The following is a 20,613-nucleotide window of genomic DNA, read 5'->3' on the forward strand; positions in this document are numbered from 1 at the left end:
AAAGTCAGGCGCGCTGGGGTGCAGAGGTAGCAGAGCTGGGTTTCTCGTTTGGTACATAACATGAATGTAGGCCTTCCAAATGTCTATAGGGGACAACATATCAATCCTGTAAGTCTCACGATATATTGTATTATGGAATCTTCTGCTGCTGAGGAACTACAAGTCCCAGTACATTAAAAAAAAACCTCTTCAGGCTCTGGGACTTGCGTTTTACATCCGGAGAAATTTAAAACGTTTTTTTTTTTCTTTTAGACTTGGCTGCAACCCGAGGCTTGATCAGACTCATGGACATACTAGGATCTGTAGTTCTGCCTCCACTTCTTTCTCCTACTGAAAGGCTATGCTATGAAAAGCTATAGTCCTGCAAACAAATACGGCTGTGGCTTACCCAGTTCTGTAGAAACTGTGTCCCACCATTTTCAAAATACTAAGGTGCTGGGACTTGTATTTCCTCAACAGTACAAATATATGTATTTTTTTTAATCTTAGACATGACATAAAAAAATGTGACATGAACTATTCAAAAAGTGTATAAGTATAAAGAGCCCCTGACAATTCCTTATGCCAAAGGGGCTCACAGGAGTCATTGAACACGTCTCACTATGCTTAGGGGTGGCCCATTTGTGACTTGGTGCCTGTCTAGCATGATGCCCATGCTGAAAAGTCTAGGATGGTCCTACTTAGTCAAGAGTGGCCAAACTTAACCCCTAGACCAGGGATCAGCAGCCTTGGACACTGCAACTGGAATGAAACTATAACTAGCACCGTCTGGACCAGGGATTAGCCTCCTTGGGCACTCCAACTGGGATGAAACTATAACTGGCACCTCCTGGACCAAGGATTAGCCACCTTAGGCACTCCAACTGGGATGAAACTATAACTGGCACCTCCTGGACCAGGGATCGGCAGCCTTGGACACTGCAACTGGGATGAAACTATAACTGGCACCTCCTGGACCAGGGATCGGCAGCCTTGGACACTGCAACTGGGATGAAACTATAACTGGCACCTCCTGGACCAGGGATCAGCAGCCTTGGACACTGCAACTGGGATGAAACTATAACTGGCACCTCATGGACCAAGGATTAGCCACCTTGGCACTCCCACTGGGATGAAACTATAACTGGCACCTCCTTGACCAAGGATTAGCCACCTTGGACACTCCAGCCTGTGGCTGTCAGGGTATGTGGAAAGTTGTAGTTTCACAGCAGCTGGAGTGCCCAAAGTTATTAAGCTATACCCTAGAACAGGGGTCCCCAACTCCAGTCCTCAAGGCCCACCAACAGGTCATGTTTTCAGGATTTCCTTTGCATTGCACAGGTGATGCAATTATTACCTGGGCAAGACTAAGGAAATCCTGAAAACATGACCTGTTGGTGGGCCTTGAGGCCTGGAGTTGGGGATCCCTGCCCTAGAACATCAAGAAAAATATAAGTTCTCTGCACCCCAAAAAGCAAAGCACAAGTGCCCACGATTTGCCTGGCATTACTAAAAAAAATCCCTCAATCGTCGTCCAATCCAAAAGCCAATGGGACGCCAACACCTGACGGCATCATATCAAGTCGAAACCCTTTGAAATTATAAAAAAGATCAATTTTTAAAAATGTCCCCAACCGGAATCTTAACGCAGCTAACTTACGGCGAGCAGATGGAGAATTATTCTGTGCGCTGGCATGGAGCACAGTCGAAAGCCCGAGTTCACACGAAAAAAAAGTCTTTAAACCGTTCCGTCTCGTTATTACGCTCACACATGCAATATGTTGTGGATTTGCAACTTATGTTAACACTCATCGACTCAGCACTGACTCATTTCAGCTCGCCAGCGACAACTAACAGGGAGCGCGGTGGAAAGATCATCTGAAGGAAACATCACCGCAGCTAATCCCGACGCAGACAGGGGAAGTGCCAAGCATCACGCCGGCAGAGGGGGAAGGGGGCACATAGGTTTGTTTGTTTTTTTTTTTAAAGAGACCACTATACCTTTAAAATGGTCGTTATATACTGAAAGGAGTCCGGTAACCATGGTGATAGAACTTTTCCTCTATCTCTTTTCTAGTTCTTAAAGGGCAAGTTGATTAAAAAAAAAACCACAATGCAAACTATCAATAAGTAGAGATTTTATAGGGAAGTCTATTACCAGCGTCTTCCAATAGCAAATGTAGATATGACAAGCGTCCCGACTCCTATGATACGTACTGTGAAATTGGAACGCAAGAGGTGCAAACTACAGACTTTATTGTAGCAAGAACTAAGGGAAAAGACAGCACTGCAAAACCTCGTCCTGCTTCCTTATTACTGGCAGGTTAATTAGCTTCCTGGGAAATTGGCTCTAGCTTGTATATATGTGTGTGTGTGTCGGAGCCTGGGAAATTAGATTGTGAGCCCAGAGGGATTGAAGACAAAGATGCATTTCTTTCTGCCGGCAAATTCCAAAATTTTGCCACAACTTATCGCTCATCTATGGGGTATCACTATATACGGTAGATAGTAGTTTATTCTTAGCCGATACCGTAGACCTAGATTATATGTGGGGGTGAGGGCCCAAGTAAAAACTTTACCCAATTATCCCCTACGGCATGTTATACAAGTCATATATATTCCACCGTAATAAGCGTTATTAAAGGAGCCACGCTATGAGTATTACCGGCCCGCAATCGAGAGTCGTACCCTCGTCTCCAGCACTTCAAAAGTTAATTCTGCTGATTTTTTGTCCTCCCTTTACTGCAGAATGCATGCACCTACTACAAAGAAATAATACATCCCAATGCATCACAATATTCCTGCCATGAATTAGAAATGTCACCTACCGAAAATAGACATCAAATTGATGCCAGAGGGACGGGCAAACTTATCTAAGGGTGAAGTTTTGGGAGCCACGTTTTTGGTAATTTGGGGTATAACTATATAATAAAACTATATACATATGCACACACACAATCATTAGATTTGTATATAGTTGCACCAAAAGAAACAACTACTTAGATCCTAAAACTTTGCCTTTTGATTAGCTGGACACCTTTGCCCGTCCCTCTGTCCTGGCATCAAATTTGAGGTCTATTTTCGGAAGGCGACATTGCTGTCATTTGCTGTCGACTTGCTTGAAACTGACCAGAGGTTAAAGTCTGCATGGGGTTGGCATGTTTTTCCCGTGTTTTGGTGGTCTGTCACCAACTTTCTCCTACATTATAGGAACTTTACAAATTAAATAGCGTCCTATGTATTTAACCTTAGCTACGGTGAGTGATTTAGGACAGTAACGGATATGGGTACAGCGCAATGGAATATGGCAGTGCTATTCGGGGAAAATAGTACAAAGCATTGAACTCATTCACATAAGACATACATTACATACATGCAACAGGGACGGCTGCAAGGGAGGATCATTATGGGTATGTGCCCAGGGGGCACCATTAAGCTAAGGTGAATGGAAGCCTTGCTCCCACTTCTCACAAAACATATATGCTCCAGCCATCTATATAAGCACATGTCCCGATATATACAGGATAATACAGCAAGATATAAAACCTTTCATTACTCCAGCTAAACATTTGCGTACCAAATAAACTTTTGATTTATAATCCAGAAGCAGCAACGTGCTTCCAGCCACCTGCAAAAGCCAATGCAAGGTGTTACCCGGGATGGAGATGCACGCTGCAAACAGTCCTTCGGGTACCGAAGAGGTTAATGATCCGAAGTAACGTGGAGGGATAAAATGAACAATGGAGATGTCACAGGGAGACAGAAGCAGGTCTGCATGCAGTGGTCTTCTACTTACACGCTGCAGAACGTCTCCGCCACTAGACCCCCCTTACCCTGGTCCGGTAAGATCTCGGCTCTTGCACTTTATTTTTCCTAAGTGTTTGGGATGTAAACATGTCCGGTTTGAGCTCGGAGATGTGCCAGCACGCTGCCGTTGAATGTGCAGAATTATGTGCCAGTGCTGCCTCTGTAACGATCTGAGTGGGCATTACATCCTATAGAACATGCTGCAGTGCGAACAGAGGAGTCTAAATTTTTAATACCCGCTGGGTGGTTTTGGCGGGGGGTGATATGGGTGGTGGGGGCGTGGAACGTCGAGCACCTCTGTACTTCTATCTGGAGACTCCTATGATCTCCACTCCGTGAAGAATTAGAAAAGGAGAGTTGACAAAAGTGCAAGGATGCTTTTTCAAGTCAGACATGAGCCCATTAATGCATCGCCCCCCTCCCTCTCCTCTCCTGCCCGCCAGTGTCTGGATCTAAGGCGATGCAGCTCACATAGAGCCTTTAATATCTTGCACTCCAGTATTCCCAGACTGTGTTATGGTATTGCATCAAATTACCTCACAGCGGGCTAAATCAGGACAAAAGCCCGGGCACTTGTGCTGTAATAAGATTTGCCTTTTGCTGCATTAAAGGAACAAGAGCGAACAGTACCCTCCGCTAATCCCCAGGACTCCGCCAGCCCAAATCGCCAAAGCAATAAAAAAAAGAAAAACCCTTCTTTGTATACTGACCATCAGTAAAGAATCAAAAGCCAGGAGTGACGGGCACCTGTATGGGCACCAGCCTTGCCCCTCTTCTTAGAACCATGCGATCAAATGCGAATATATGCATGAAATAGCTCAACATAATCTTCCCATTTGGGGGCAATAATCAAACTATAGTGTCCCCGAGTGTATGAGCAGCAAATAGACGGTGCGAGAGAATAGAGACACTAGACAGACAGGCAAGAGGAGGAGGAGGAGGAGGAGGTGGGGGGGTATGTCCCATTTTCTTGTGTCTGCAGAACATAACGTATACACCGACACATAAAGAACTAAGGGAACTTCTACGTGTCTGCCGGATGGAAACGTACCTTCAAATTCCAAAACTGGTCCCAAGTATCCCGACGTCAGGGAAGAGAGGTCCCGCTTTCAGCTCGTCACTAAAAAAAGCATAAAAATGAAATAAAAAAAAAAACGTCAGGGAAAAAAAATAGATCAGTATCAAAACAAAAAAAAACAACTCAAGGTTTTAGCAAGTCAAAATGCCCACAGCAGTACATAGCATGTCAATGAATTGGCCGGATGCAGATTAACATTCAGCTTTGCTCTCTGCAATGAATAGAGTCCTTTGATTAGAGACTTGGAGTAAATGCCAGTTCTGGGCTGAAGCTTTAAAAAACAGAGGAAGATCAGTGCCAGAATAATGCTTTCAGTGTTGGTACAAGACAGACTTCTGATGAGTCACTGCAATGCAAACAAAGATGGCAGGATTACTGTACTGTATGCTGATGGAGTGCTTAGTGGTGCCACAGCAACACAGACAGCTTGGAAATTTATAGTGCAGTTTTGCATATGAATTACACTGTAAAACTGCCTCTCCTGCCATCCAGTCCAGAGTGTCAAAGCATTTAAACTATTCCAAACAGTCTGCAGAGCTGGCAGCCGCCACGTTTAACTCCTGCAGGCGGAGAGGCGAAAAAAAAAGAGGGAGAGAGAGATGCTGGAGGGAGTCCAGGACTTTCTATAGATTATTACAGGGTGCAGTTGCCATCCCCTCTCCTGTGGAGTTGGTGCTAGGATGTGTCTGTCCCTACAGCCTGACATCTGGTCTGCAGCAGGAATCCAGACACAAGGGGGAAAGCTGGGAGGTTTATCTGCAATAACAATTTAAGGGAGGGAGGGGAGGCATCAATCCTCACTGTTATTCTTCACATCAGGTCATTACCGGCCAGGGTCAAGGAAAATACCTGCCATTGACTCCTCGGGGGCGGAGAGGATGGGCGCTGGATGGATTTCATGTGTATTTACAAATAGATACATTTGTCTTGTCTGGAGTTTGGAAAATTGATACACTGTGTTTGTTACTTTTATGTGCTTTTCTTTTTTTTTTTTTTTTTTTTAACAATCCCTCGGAAGAGATGGTGACCCCCTGATGAATGATCGACAGCTCATCTCTCAATCCCAATCTCTAAATTAGAGCAGATGTGAACACTGTAATGTTAGTAGACCTGCAGCAACTTCGGTTGCCCCCATCACTGTGGATGAACTTTTTATGGGCCCTTTGAAGCCCCAGAGCGCATCACAATGCACAATTCCACCTGCTTTGGAGGAATGAATGGGCCCCCCTAGACTCTGTGGCCCCTGTGCGGCTGCACAGGTTGTATCAATGATATGTCCGTCTCTGCCCCATCACTATATCGGGGTGAAGTTTCCATTAAACTACTTGTTCTATAAACTTTGGCAATTTGCCGGTGGCCACTGCCGCACCACGGCCACCTAGATCACAGCACCTCTTGTATATGGGGTTGCTAATGAGCACTTCAAATACCCCAAGGTCATAAAGGGGAAGAGGCGTTACCCCTTCAAGGCCCTCATTGGGTAATTAACTATGTGGGTCAGTAAGTGATGCAGACAGCCCATTGATGTCAAGAGAAACAAGATTAATACTTTATTTCTCCTCTGACAGATTTCACTACCGATCACAGTTGATCCATGGACATAATATGATTAACTTACGGTATATTTAAGGGATTAATTGCAAAAATCATTAAAGGGGCTTTTCCAGGCTTCTTATACTGGAATAGGCCATTAATATCAGACTGGTGGAAGACCAGTAACCCACCCCCTATAGTGAATGGAGCCAAACTACACAGCGCCGTACACCCCGTAGTGGCGGTTTCCAGGTACTGCAGCTCATTTTCTAGTGAAGTGAATGGGAGCTGAGCCCTGTGTTCCTGGCTCAATATCCTATTGACAGATAGCTGCCGGGCTTGGGATCTCCACCAATCTCATATGGAGGACCTAGGTAATTAATATTAGATGTGTGCAAAACCCCTTTAATCTCTGACGCCAACCGCTAACTGGGCTCAGTCCTGGGTGTTTTCCCACGAATGATCATTCTTAATAAAAAATATTATTTCCATGTCCCATTTACACCATAAGTTCCCTTTAATTCCTAGAGAAAGGGTTAATTTGGGGTTCCTAAGATATTAGCTGGGGCTTTTGCTATAGATCGGCGCGTCCCTTTTGTACCATCCTCAGCCATTGTGCCAGCTCTTCTCTTATCAGGACATCCTCCATTGATACGATTTGGATATATGGACGTCATTGAGAGAGACCCCCTTTAAACTGCATGTGAAACTACAGGATGGGTGCAAACTCTCCACTCTTCTCACAGGCCGATATTCCATATTCTCAGCGCATTTAGTAAATATTACAAGTCTTCTATTAGGCACTCAACCCCAGCCTAATCCGTAATCCTCTCATCATCATTTACACGGGGCACAGCGCCACAGGGCAAAGATTATCCCAAATACGTCCACAATGCCCACTGGCTTCCCTGCTTGCCGACAGGAAGGGGGGCATTGGATCGGCCATTACAAGATACAAAGGCACGGCTATGGGTTAAAAGCAGATTATGACAGTGTCAGCCTGTAAACGGCGAAAGTCTAATGATTTATCTTAAGGGAAACTCTCTTACTACTCAAAGATGTAGCAGAGCCGAGTTGGTCATTTAGCAGATTCTGCATATTGCCATTATAACAGTATTAATCGTAACATCTAAATGTAGGAGCCTTTTCTATATGTAATGTCCATTGTGTCCTCCAGCACTTTGGCCAGCAGGGGGCACTTGGGGCGGATCCAGCCATTATATGATAGCTATGGATGGTAAGGCTATGTGCACACGTACAGGTTTTTTTCCCTTTTTTTGTCACGCCAAAAACGCTATAAAAACTCATTAAAAACGCATACATTATGCATTCTATCATTTAGAATGCATTCTGCATGTTCTGTGCACATGGATGCGTTTTTTTCCGTGAAAAAAACGCATCGCGGCAATTCTATGCATTTGGGAAAAAACGCACAAAAAAACGCGTAAAAAATGCGTCAAAAACGCGTCAAAAATTGCGGTAAAAACGCATGCGGATTTCTGGCAGAAATGTCCGGTTTTTGGCAGGAAAATTTCTGCAAGAAATCCTGACGTGTGCACATACCCTAAGGGTTGTAGTGATCGTGGGGCTATGAAACAGTTTAAGGTTGGAACTAGTGATGTCATGTTATCCAGCTTGATGGCATCACTTACTGTGAGATTCTAAGCCAATGAAGACAAGACCCAGCCCCTTTAAAAGGGTTTTCCCAGAAACAAAAGTTTGTTTGTTTTTTCCACTAGATCTTGGAATAATAATAATTTCCACCATTGGATGTATTTAAATAAAATGTTCCTGTGCTGAGATAATTTTGTACATGTGCCCCTGCTGTGTACTGTGTAATGGCCGTGTCTGACCGTACAGGGACAGGGATCACACCACAGCTCCTGGGCAGTATACAGACATTACAGCACTAGTGCTTTCTGCCTACTAATACTTCAGTAATAGAATTTATTGTGATAATGGATGTCACTTTTATATCTGGTAATGCTTTATGTACAGGCAGTACCGCAGGCAGTGAGGCAATAACACACAGGTTATAGTAACTCATCATTAATCAAACCAGCCAACGGTGAAAGTTAGGAAAGAGGGACACATACTGCGGAGTGGGTAGAGCCCCATGGCATTTTTTCTTTTATTTTGGGCCAAACCATTTCCCTAACCTGAGCCAGTGCTATATGTGCACAACACAGAAATAATCCTTCTAGTGAAACCCATTACTATTCACGCATAGCATGATCCCCCTTTCAAGGCCCCCACAGTGCCCACCACATACACATCCACAGATGCCCCCGCAGTACCCAACATACACATTATAGGATGCCCCCCACAGTACCCACCATACACTATATGATGCCCCTACAGTACACACACTATACAATGCCCCTACAGTACACACACACACTATATGATGCCCCTACAGTACACACACTATACAATGCCCCTACAGTACACACACACTATATGATGCCCGTACAGTACACACACTATATGATGCCCCTACAGTACACATACTATATGATGCCCCTACAGTACACACTCTACGATGCCCCTACAGTACACTATATATGATGCCCGTACAGTACACATACACTATATGATACCTCTACAGTACACACTATACGATGCCCCTACAGTACACACACTATATGATGCCCTTACAGTACACACTATACGATGCCCCTACAGTACACACACTATACGATGCCCCTAAAGTACACACACACTATACGATGCCCCTACAGTACACACAAAATATATGATACCTCTACAGTACACACACACACACACACTATATGATGCCCGTACAGTACACACTATACGATGCCCGTACAGTACACACAATATATGATACCCGTACAGTACACATACACTATATGATTCCCCTACAGTACACACTATATGATGCCCCTACAGTACACACACACTATATGATTCACCACAGTACATACTATATAATGCCCGTACAGTACACACACTATATGATGCCCGTACAGTACACACAATATAGGATGCCCCTACAGTACACACAATATAGGATGCCCGTACAGTACACACTATATGATGCCCGTACAGTACACACACTATACGATGCCCCTACAGTACACACACACACACACTATATGATGCCCCTACAGTACACACACACTATACGACGCCCCTACAGTACACACAAAATATGATACCTCTACAGTACACACACACACTATATGATGCCCCTACAGTACACACTATATGATGCCCCTACAGTACACACTATATGATGCCCGTACAGTACACACAATATAGGATGCCCCTACAGTACACACAATATAGGATGCCTGTACAGTACACACTATATGATGCCCCTACAGTACACACACTATACGATGCCCCTACAGTACACACTATATGATGCCCCTACAGTACACACAAAATATATGATACCTCTACAGTACACACACACACTATGATGCCCCTACAGTAGACACTATATGATGCCCCTACAGTACACACACTATACGATGCCCGTACAGTACACACACTATACGATGCCCCTACAGTACACACACACACACACTATATGATGCCCCTACAGTACACACACACTATACGACGCCCCTACAGTACACACAAAATATGATACCTCTACAGTACACACACACACACTATATGATGCCCCTACAGTACACACTATATGATGCCCCTACAGTACACACTATATGATTCCCCTACAGGACACACACTATACGATTCCCCTACAGTACACACACTATACGATGCCCCTACAGTACACACACACACACACACTATATGATGCCCCTACAGTACACACTATATGATGCCCCTACAGTACACACACTATATGATGCCCGTACAGTGCACACACTATATGATGCCCGTACAGTACAAACACTATATGATGCCCGTACAGTACACACACACTATATGATGCCCGTACAGTACACACACTATATGATGCCCCTACAGTACAAACACAATATATGATGCCTGTACAATACACACTATATGATGCCCCTACAGTACACACACAATATATGATACCCGTGCAGTACACATACACTATGATGCCCCTACAGTACACACACTATATGATGTACACACATGCTATATGATGCCCCACAGTACACACACAAACACATACACACACACCATATAATGCCCCCAAGTACCTACACACAAACTATGATGCCCCTTCAGCATCCATACACTATGATACCCCGTCTCAGTACCCACAAACTATGCTGCTCCCCCACAGTACACATATATGGCAAGATTCCCCCACAGTACCCACACTGTAAGATTTCCCTACAGTATCCAAACACACTGTAAGATTCCCACACACACTGTAAGATTCTCCCACACTACCCCAGTACCCCCACACACTAAGATTTCCCCACAGTACCCCTCCCACACAAACTGTAAGATTCCACCCACAGTACTCACACACTATAATGTATGATGCCCCCACACTGTACACACAGACCCCAATACCCATAGTTGCCCTGACAGTATGATCCTCCAACATATTATACCCACAGTCCCCCCACACACAATGCCAGTCTCCCTCACAGTATAATGCCCTCATACGGTCCTCAAGCACAAAATGATACCCTCCACACACAGCCTGAAAAAAAATGCCGACCCACACAATGGCTCCCACACAATCATCTCGTTGCCCATGTCCCCTTTTATATCCCTGCTCTTCATCAACTGCTCCCTGCTGCCCAGTCAAGTGTCTCGAATGTCCTTGTAGGTCCTACAGTCTCTGCCGAGATGGAATGGTAAAGCAGAGATTTGATGGCTCTCTGCTCCACCATGGTCTTCAGTTCTGTGTGTTGTCAGTACACAAGTACATATACTGTTTGTTTAAAGCTACTTTCACACATCAGTTTTTTGCCATTTAGGAAATTTTGAAAAAACAGATCTGTTGCAAATTGTGGAAAACTGATGCAACGGATCCGTTTATTTTTGCTGGATCCGTTTTTATATTAACCCGGGGATAGAGTTTGGACTTCCTGTTCCGGGTAAGAGGAGAGGAGAGAGAGAGGGAGGAGAGAGGAGAAAGAAGAGGAGAGAGGGAGAAAGAGCGCGAGAGAGCGTGCAAGAGCGCAAGTTAGAGAGAGAGAGCGAGAGAGAGAGAGAGCAGAGAGAGAGCGAGAGAGGAGAGAGAGCGGAGAGAGAGAGGAGAGAGAGGAGAGAGAGAGGAGAGAGAGGGGGGGAGAGAGGGGGGGGAGAGAGGGGGGGAGAGAGAGGAGAGAGAGCGCGTGCGAGAGAGAGAGAGCGAGTGAGAGACCCCAGAATGGAAAATGTGCATGATTTGAATGGAGAAATGCATGAAAAACCGGATTCGGAGGCCGGATTCATCATTTAACATATCGCCGGATCAGTCGCTGGGTGTTTTTTTGCCGGACAGAGAAATCGTTCCTCTGTACGCTTTCTCCGTCAGCCGGAAACAGCTTTTTGGACGGAGCCTGCAAAAAACGGATGAAACGTGTGGCCACCAGGCACAATCCGGCGCTAATACAACTCTATGAGAAAAAAATTGATCCGGCGGTAAAAAAAAGGATGTTTTTTTCAAAACTCGCCGGATTGTGCCTGACGGCAAAAACCTGATGTGTGAAAGTAGCCCAAGTCGGCACATACCCCCAACCTCCTGGAACGGTTCCCAAAATTTGAGACTAATGGAAGGTATGCCTTTAATGGACTAGCCGCTGACACTATATGGGTAGCAATGTGTTGGGGAACTGTCGCCCACAGTGATAGAAATATGGACAAGGGCTGCCAACACTCGGGGGGCGCAGAGACCGAGGCTGGAAATGTTATAGGTACACAGAGCATGGCGGCCAACAATATGGGGGGCATATACTATGGCTTGATCAGATTTTATTTGTGGTTTTCAAGAAAATAAAAATTAAAAAAATATGAAAGATGCAGCCATTGACAGAATCCAGGCTGCAGTAGACAGAGGTGCAGCTCAGTGCCATCATCTGTGACTATGGGATCAGATTATCGCTCACAATACAACTCCCAGATATAAGACCGTGGCTTCACTTTAAGTTCTGGGGAGCTCGGGATAAATGTATTTCATGCCAGGACTAGTACTATAGATACTGCAGCACGCCGAGAAGTGTCCAAGTCACTGCAGCATATCCGATATAATGGGTGCAGACAGGTACACGGAGCGTGCCGCCCTGCAGTACTGCGGAGCAACAGATGCAAAACATATCAAATGCATTTAGCAAACAATAAAATGTGGGCACACTTAGGTTTCTGTGTCCAAAAATGACATTCTGTAACTCACAATCACCACATTATGTCAGAAGGTTTTATACAATTATATTTACAACTAAAAGTTTATATAGTCACAGTCATGTTCTCTCTCACAACAGTTAGACGTCTCTGCCCAGCAGAGGAAACACTACTATAATGTATATTACATATACTGCACATTATTGTCCTGCAATGCTACTGAGCCATAGCGCAAATCACCAAAATATATCTAGACGATGTTGGTGCATGAAAGCCTATAGACCACTCTATAATATATATTACACGAGGCCATACAATGTATATGATTTACACACAAGCATGTGATGTCATAAATATATGTATAAAGAATATAGTATATATACTAATATCAAGAGGTATAAGATGCTATAATATAGTGCTACCATATCTTAGTATCTACAGTATATGGTAGTACAGTATAGCGCTAGTATATGCCAGTATCCTACAGTATACAGTAATATAGGATAGTGCAAGTATATGTCAGTATCCTACAGTATTTGGTAGTGTATTCCAGTATCCTATAGTACACGGTGGTAAAGTGCTAGTATATGCCAGTATCTTACAGTATATGTAGTATAGTATAGAGATAGTATATGTCAGTATCCTATAGTATACATAGTATAGTATACCGCTAGTATATGTCAATATCCTACGGTAGTATAGTATAGTGCTAGCATATGCCAGTATCCTGCAGTATACAGTAGTATAGTACAGTGCTAGTATATGGCAGTATCCTACAGTATATGGTAGTATAATATAGTGCTAGTATATGTCTGTATCTTACAGTAAAGAGTAGTATAGTATAGCGCTAGTATATGCCAGTATCCTACGGTATACAGTAGTATAGTATACTGTTAGTATATGTCAGGATCCTACAGTATATGGTAGTATAGTATAGTGCTAGTATATGTCAGTATCCTACAGCATACAGTAGTATAGTATACTGCGAGTATATGCCAGTATCCTACAGTATACATAGTATAGTATAACAATAGTATATTTCGGTATCCTACAGTATATGGTAGTATAGTACAGTGCTAGTATATGTCAGTATCCTACAGTAGACTCTAAAGATTTCTAAAACTTAACATGGACAAAACAGAATTCATCATCTTTCCCCCATCTCACATGACCTCCCCAACAAACCTATCCATTACAGTAAACGGCTGCCCACTCTCCCCAGTCCCACAAGCCCGCTATCTTGGGGTAATCCTTGACACTGATCTCTCTTTTAAACCACATATCCAAGCCCTTTCCACTTCCTGCCGCCTCCAACTCAAAAATATTTCACGGATCCGCACATTCCTAAACCAAGAATCCGCAAAGACCCATGCCCTCATCATCTCCCGCCTTGACTACTGCAACCTCCTGCTCTGTGGCCTCCCCTCTAACACTCTTGCACCCCTCCAATCTATTCTAAACTCTGCTGCCCGACTAATCCACCTGTCCCCCCGCTATTCCCCGGCCTCTCCCCTCTGTCAATCCCTGCACTGGCTCCCCATCACCCAGAGACTCCAGGACAAAAGCCTAACCATGACATACAAAGCCATCCACATCCTGTCTCCTCCATACATCTGCGACCTCGTCTCCCGGTACTTACCTACCCGCAACCTCCGATCCTCACAAGATCTCCTTCTCTACTCCCCTATTATCTCCTCTTCCCACAATCGCATACAAGATTTCTCTCGTGCATCCCCCCTACTCTGGAATTCTCTACCACAACATATCAGACTCTCGCCTACCATCGAAACCTTCAAAAAGAACCTGAAGACCCACCTCTTCCGACAAGCCTACAACCTGCAGTAACCACCGATTGACCAAACCGCTGCACGGCCAGCTCTACCCTACCTACTGTATCCTCACCCATCCCTTGTAGATTGTGAGTCCTCGCGGGCAGGGTCCTCTCTCCTCCTGTACCAGTTGTGACTTGTATTGTTCAAGATTATTGTACTTGTTTTATTATGTATACCCCTCCTCACATGTAAAGCGCCATGGAATAAATGGCGCTATAATAATAAATAATAATAATAATAATAGACATAGTATAGTGCTAGCATACGTCCGTATCCTACAGTATATGGTAGTGCTAGTATGTCAGCACCCTACAGTATACATAGCATAGTGCTAGTATATGTCAGTATCCTACAGTATATGGTAGTTTAGAGGTAGCATATGCCAGTATCCTACAGTATACAGTACTATAATATTGCGCTAATCTATGCCAGTATACTACAGTATACAGTAGTATAGTATAGCGCTAATATATGTCAGTATCCTACAGTATACAGTAGTATAGTATAGCGCTAATATATGCCAGTATACAGTAGTATAGCCCTAATATATGCCAGTATACAGTAGTATAGTATAGCGCTAATATATGCCAGTATCCTACAGTATACAGTAGTATAGTATAGCGCTAATATATGCCAGTATACAGTAGTATAGTATAGCGCTAATATATGCCAGTATACAGTAGTATAGTATAGAGCTAATATATGCCAGTATCCTACAGTATACAGTTTTATATATTGCGCTAGCATATGCCAGCATCCTACAGTATACAGAAGTAGAATATAGCGCTAGGATACTGGCATATACAGGTGCTTCTCACAAAATTAGAATATCATCAAAAAGTTAATCTCAGTTCCTCAATACAAAAAGTGAAACTCGTATATTATATAGAGTCATTACAAACAGAGTGATCTATTCCATGTGTTTATTTCTGTGAATGTTGATGATTATGGCTTATAGCCAATGAAAACCCAAAAGTCATTCTCTCAGTAAATTTGAATACTTTATAACACCAGCTTGAAAAATGATTTTAAAATCCGAAATGTTGTCCTTCTGATATGTAAGTTCAGTAAACGCACTCAATACTTGGTCGGGGCTCTTTTTGCATCAATTACTGCATCAATGCGGCGTGGCATGGATGCGATCAGCCTGTGACACTGCTGAGGGGTAATGGAAGCCCAGGTTGCTTCAGCTCGTCTGCATTGTTGGGTCTGGTGTCTCTCATCTTACTCTTGACAATACCCCATAGATTCTCTATGGGGTTAAGGTCAGGCGAGTTTCCTGCCAATCAAGCACAGTGATACTGTTGTTTGTAAACCAGGTATTGGTACTTTTGGCAGTGTGGACAGGGACCAAGTCCTGCTGGAGAATGACATTTCCATCTCCAAAAAGCTTGTGAGCAGAGGGAAGCATGAAGTGCTCTAAAATTTCCTGGCAGACGGCTGCGCTGACTTTGGTCTTGATAAAACACAGTGGACCTACACCAGCAGATGACATGGCTCCCAAAACCATCACTGATTGTGGAAACTTCACACTAGACCTTGGAAATCAAGGTCCCAGAGTCTGGAGGAAGAGTGGAGGCCACAATCCAAGCTGCTTGAGGTCTAGTGTGAAGTTTCCACAATCAGTGATGGTTTGAGGAGCCATGTCATCTGCTGGTGTAGATCCACTCTGTTTTATCAAGACCAAAGTCAGCGCAGCCATCTACCAGGAAATTTTACAGCACTTCATGCTTCCCTCTGCTGACAAGCTTTTTGGAGATGGAAATGTCATTCTCCAGCAGGACTTGGCCCCTGTCCACACTGCCAAAAGTACCAATACCTGATTTACAAACAAGAGTATCACTGTGATTGATTGGCAGCAAACTCGCCTGACCTTAACCCCATGGAGAATCTATGGAGTATTGTCAAGAGGAAGATGAGACACCAGACCCAACAATGCAGACGAGCTGAAGACTGCTATCAAAGCTACCTGGGTTTCCATAACCCCTCAGCAGTGCCACAGGCTGATCGCATCCATGCCACGCCGCATTGATGCAGTAATTGATGGCTGTAAGCCATAATCATCAACATTAACAGAAATAAACACATGAAATAGATCACTCTGTGTGTAATGACTCTATATAATATAGGAGTTTCAATTTTTGTATTGAAGAACTGAAATAAATTAACTTTTTGATGATATTCTAATTTTATGAGATGCACCTGTATATGCCAGTATCCTACAGTATATGTAGTATAGTATATCGCTAGTATATGCCAGTAGTAACCTACAGTATTCGGCAGTTTAGTGCTAGTATGTGCCCGTATCCTACAATATACAGTACTATAGTATAGCACCAGTATATGCCAGTATCCTACAGTATATGGTAGCATAGTATAGTGCTAGTATATGCCAGAAGTATCCTACAGTATACGGCAGTTTAGAGCTAGTATATGCCAGTATCCTACAGTATACAGTAGTATAGTATAGTGCTAGTATATGTCAGTAGTATCCCTAGAGTATACAATAATTTAGCACTAGTATATGCCAGTATCCTACAGTATACAGTAAGATAGTATAGTGCTAGTATATGTCAGTAGTATCCCTAGAGTATACAGTAATTTAGCACTAGTGTATTGCCAGTATCCTACAGTACACAGTAGTATGGTGCTAGTATATGCCAGTAGTATCCTATAGTATACGGTAGTATAGAGCTAGTATATGCCAGTAGTATCCTACAGTATATGGTAGTATAGCATATGCTAATATATGCCAGTAGTATCCTACAGTATACGGTAATATAGTATAGCACTAGTATATGCCAGTATCCTACAGTATACGGTAATATAGTATAGCACTAGTATATGCCAGTATCCTACAGTATACAGTAATATAGTATAGCGTTATTATATGCCAGTTGTATCTTACAGTATACGGTAGTTTAGCACTAGTATGTGGCAGTATCCTACAGTATACAGTAGTATAGCATAGTGCTAGTATATGCCAGTAGTATCCTATAGTATACGGTAGTTTAGAGCTAGTATATGCCAGAAGTATCCTACAGTATACGGTAGTATAGTATAGCGCTAGTATATGCCAGTGGTATCTTGCAGTATACGGTAATTTAGAGTTAGTATATGCCAGTAGTATCTTACAGTATACGGTCTTACAGTATACGGTAGTTTAGCGCTAGTATATGCCAGTATACTACAGTATACAGTAGTATAGTAGAGTGCTAGTAGATGCCAGTAATATCCCTAGAGCAGGGGTGTCAAACTGCATTCCTCAAGGGCCGCAAACAGGTCACGTTTTCAGGATTTCCTTAGCATTGAACAAGGTGCTGTAATCATTATCTGTGTAGGTGATTAAATTATCACCTGTGCAATACAAGGAAATCCTGAAAACATGACCTGTTTGCGGCCCTTGAGGAATGCAGTTTGACACCCCTGCCCTAGAGTATATGGTAATTTAGCACTAGGATATGTCAGTAGTATCCTATAGTATACGGTAGTAACGGGGACACTAAATAACATGCTCAGACTATGGTATATGGCAATTCAGTAAATCTTGAGAAAACAGACCCTAAAGACCAGCATATTTTGAGTCCATGGTGTCACAGTACAGCATGCTCCACAGCACATGTCGGCATAGTATGGTACAGCAGTCTGTGAATGTGCTTGTCACGATACAATGCAGCACACATGATGGCAACGAGTAACACTGTCTTCATATTGTATACCGTCATCCTATGTACCACCATATCCAGTAGAGTGTGTAACGGTATACGCTACATTAGGCTTTCACAACAGGACGCCGTGCAGCACAGCATTAGGGTGGGAGACACTACAGTACACGGCGTGGTGGCATGGCACACTGCAGTATAGCACATTGGCATCACTGCAGCACACAGGGGGGACGCTGCAGTCGGTACAGGCTGCTAGTGATCCTCTCGCACATGGCGTATACTAATCCAGCGCTCAGACATGGAGCAGACTAGGTGACACTGCAGAGATGAGACAGTTCTCTGCTCAGACAGCGAGCTGCTCTGTCATACTAACAAGTTCTCCCTGCCTGTCGCCCATCTTCTCAAACACGGGGGGTGCTGTTTTCACCAAACTCGAAATGTGCCAGGATCAGCAAGAACAGTGGCAGACTTGCAGTGACTTGGCTCGGAGGCAAAATTAATTAGACATCAGGCTAACGTTCGCCCTCGCGCTTAGAGGGAATGGCGCTGCCAGTCTCAGCTGCTGCGGAGCTCTTGGGTGGATTGGGGGGAACAAGTGTCAATCAAAGTTGACAAGTCAGCTCCGACAGCGCTTGTGCCCTGCGGTACGGATCTCTGCATCCGAAAAAAAAAAAAGCCTCTTGTCCCAGTCTTACAAGGGCCTTATTATACATGGTCACCCCCCCACCATCCCGACTGCACAGCGGCTGGGTGCACAACAAGCAGACAGCATACGGCGGGTACAGACACTGGCAGTCAATATACAACGCTACCGCCATATTGTAACACTTCAGAAAAAAAATATTAGGGTCAGGCTACACTGTATGGCACCTAGGGTACAAATTGGGGGAAAAAGGGCGGTTGGCACTATTAAAGTGCCAGACTTGGAGTATGGTACTACAAGGGTTAACCGGGTATCAATGATCCCAAAGGGTTAATATGAACCCCAAACTAATCCCAACTGAAATGCGATGCCGTATCCTGCCCAATCTGAACGCTGCCTCGACCCAGCAGCTGCTACCGAAGGCCAGAAGACCCCCGGAGATCAACCTCTCGCCCCTCTAATAAAAAGTACAAAGCCGTGGAGGGTCTTACAGGACGTGCGTCGCAGTTCCTTGGCTCGGCTCAGTCATTACCTAGTATGGAGGAACGGTCTGCGCGTGTGTTTTCTCCCTCCGTCTTGTGCAAGTTAGTCTGTGAGTCAGCAGTAACACACATGAGGAGAGCGGGAGTCCTGCCGAGCTCGATGCAATGAATGTAGACTGGGAAAAAAAAAAAAAAGAGAAAGAGAATTTTGTTGGACGCGAGCCCTGCGCTGTAATTCAATTGCCTTTACTTTTCAATTACTGCATAGACTACTGGTGGCCGGAGGCGGGGGACATGTGAGCATTGCTTACTGCCGGAGATGAGGGTAGGGGGTCCGCGCTCTACAGGATGGGAAGAGGTCCGAGTGCTGGGGATGAAACCATAACCTGGAGATGCCCCGGGGCTACCCGATCTTAGAACAGTCAGCACACCGGGCATTGTGTAATCAATGGCCGACGTAATCGGTGCAGACCTGACGTGCCCATATCTGTTCTCACGCCCTGTAGGTGACCCACAGACGGTGGTCCTAGATCGAAGTCCTCAATGGGATCGGCACCGCTGATCATGGATTCTGCCGATCACGGTGGGTCCTTCAATCAATGTAGAAAACTTTTTCCAAGATTTCGTCGCATTCTAATGGACTGTTTCACGAGCCGTTTACAGATCCTAACACCCCGGAATGACCATCGGTTTTCCAACCTGATTTTCCAGCCTCATAGACACCTACGGGACCATACGTTCGGCCAGGAGACCTTTTGTCAATCCGGGGCATCATGACCAGCATAAGGACCGTGAAATTACGCCCGTCTGAACCCATCTTTGCAGTTGTGCAACAATGGAAGTTTCTAAATCCTTAATTTTGGGATTTCTATTCTTTGGAAAGTATAAGACCTCTGCTTGCCTTTAAATAATTATATTTGCATCTTGACACAAAACTGAAGGCAAATCCAGACGATTGTGCCAGGACGATCCTGGTGATCGGAGCAGAAAAAGATGAGGTTTATATAAGAGTGGCGTAAAAATGGCCCCAACTGGGGCTTATATGTCCCAATTTTGGGCTTTAAAATGTTAGAAAGTATGCTAAACACAACAGCACAAATCTTTCCGGTACTGATAGTTTGGCACGTTGTATCAACACAGATATATCTGATATAACGGGAGAAAACCTCAGATGTTAGAAAGATTTAACATATGTTTGGTTATCCTTTGCATTGTTATGAGCTACTGTAGTATAGTTAGTATAGTATACCCGATTACCTCATTTTACTTACTTTTCTCCCCATCATCATGCTGAACTTGCTGTTTTAACGTTAGTAGCTGCTTTGAACTGCTGCTCTAGCAAGAA

At 44.1% G+C, this 20,613-nt stretch overlaps 1 protein-coding gene across 11 annotated transcripts in view; it reads right to left on the reverse strand.

Annotated features, from left to right (window-relative positions):
- The window catches only part of NACC2 (NACC family member 2), a 219,486-nt gene that overhangs the window by 37,484 nt on the left and 161,389 nt on the right, over positions 1 to 20,613 (reverse strand). For 3 of the 11 annotated variants that reach the window (XM_069748125.1, XM_069748117.1, XM_069748119.1), the window contains exon 2: positions 4,838 to 4,906. The exons of 1 other annotated variant lie outside the window; for it this stretch is intronic. The gene's annotated coding sequence lies outside the window, so the exon portion shown is untranslated. Of the gene's footprint in view, positions 1 to 3,775; positions 3,994 to 4,496; positions 4,659 to 4,837; positions 4,907 to 5,501; positions 5,588 to 19,318; positions 19,530 to 20,613 lie in introns of those variants that run through there. 7 more of the 11 variants (XM_069748124.1, XM_069748116.1, XM_069748118.1 and 4 more) reach the window with 7 other exon arrangements.

This window comes from Ranitomeya imitator, chromosome 2, assembly GCF_032444005.1.
Source record: "Ranitomeya imitator isolate aRanImi1 chromosome 2, aRanImi1.pri, whole genome shotgun sequence".
NCBI classification, from domain to species: Eukaryota; Metazoa; Chordata; class Amphibia; order Anura; family Dendrobatidae; genus Ranitomeya; species Ranitomeya imitator.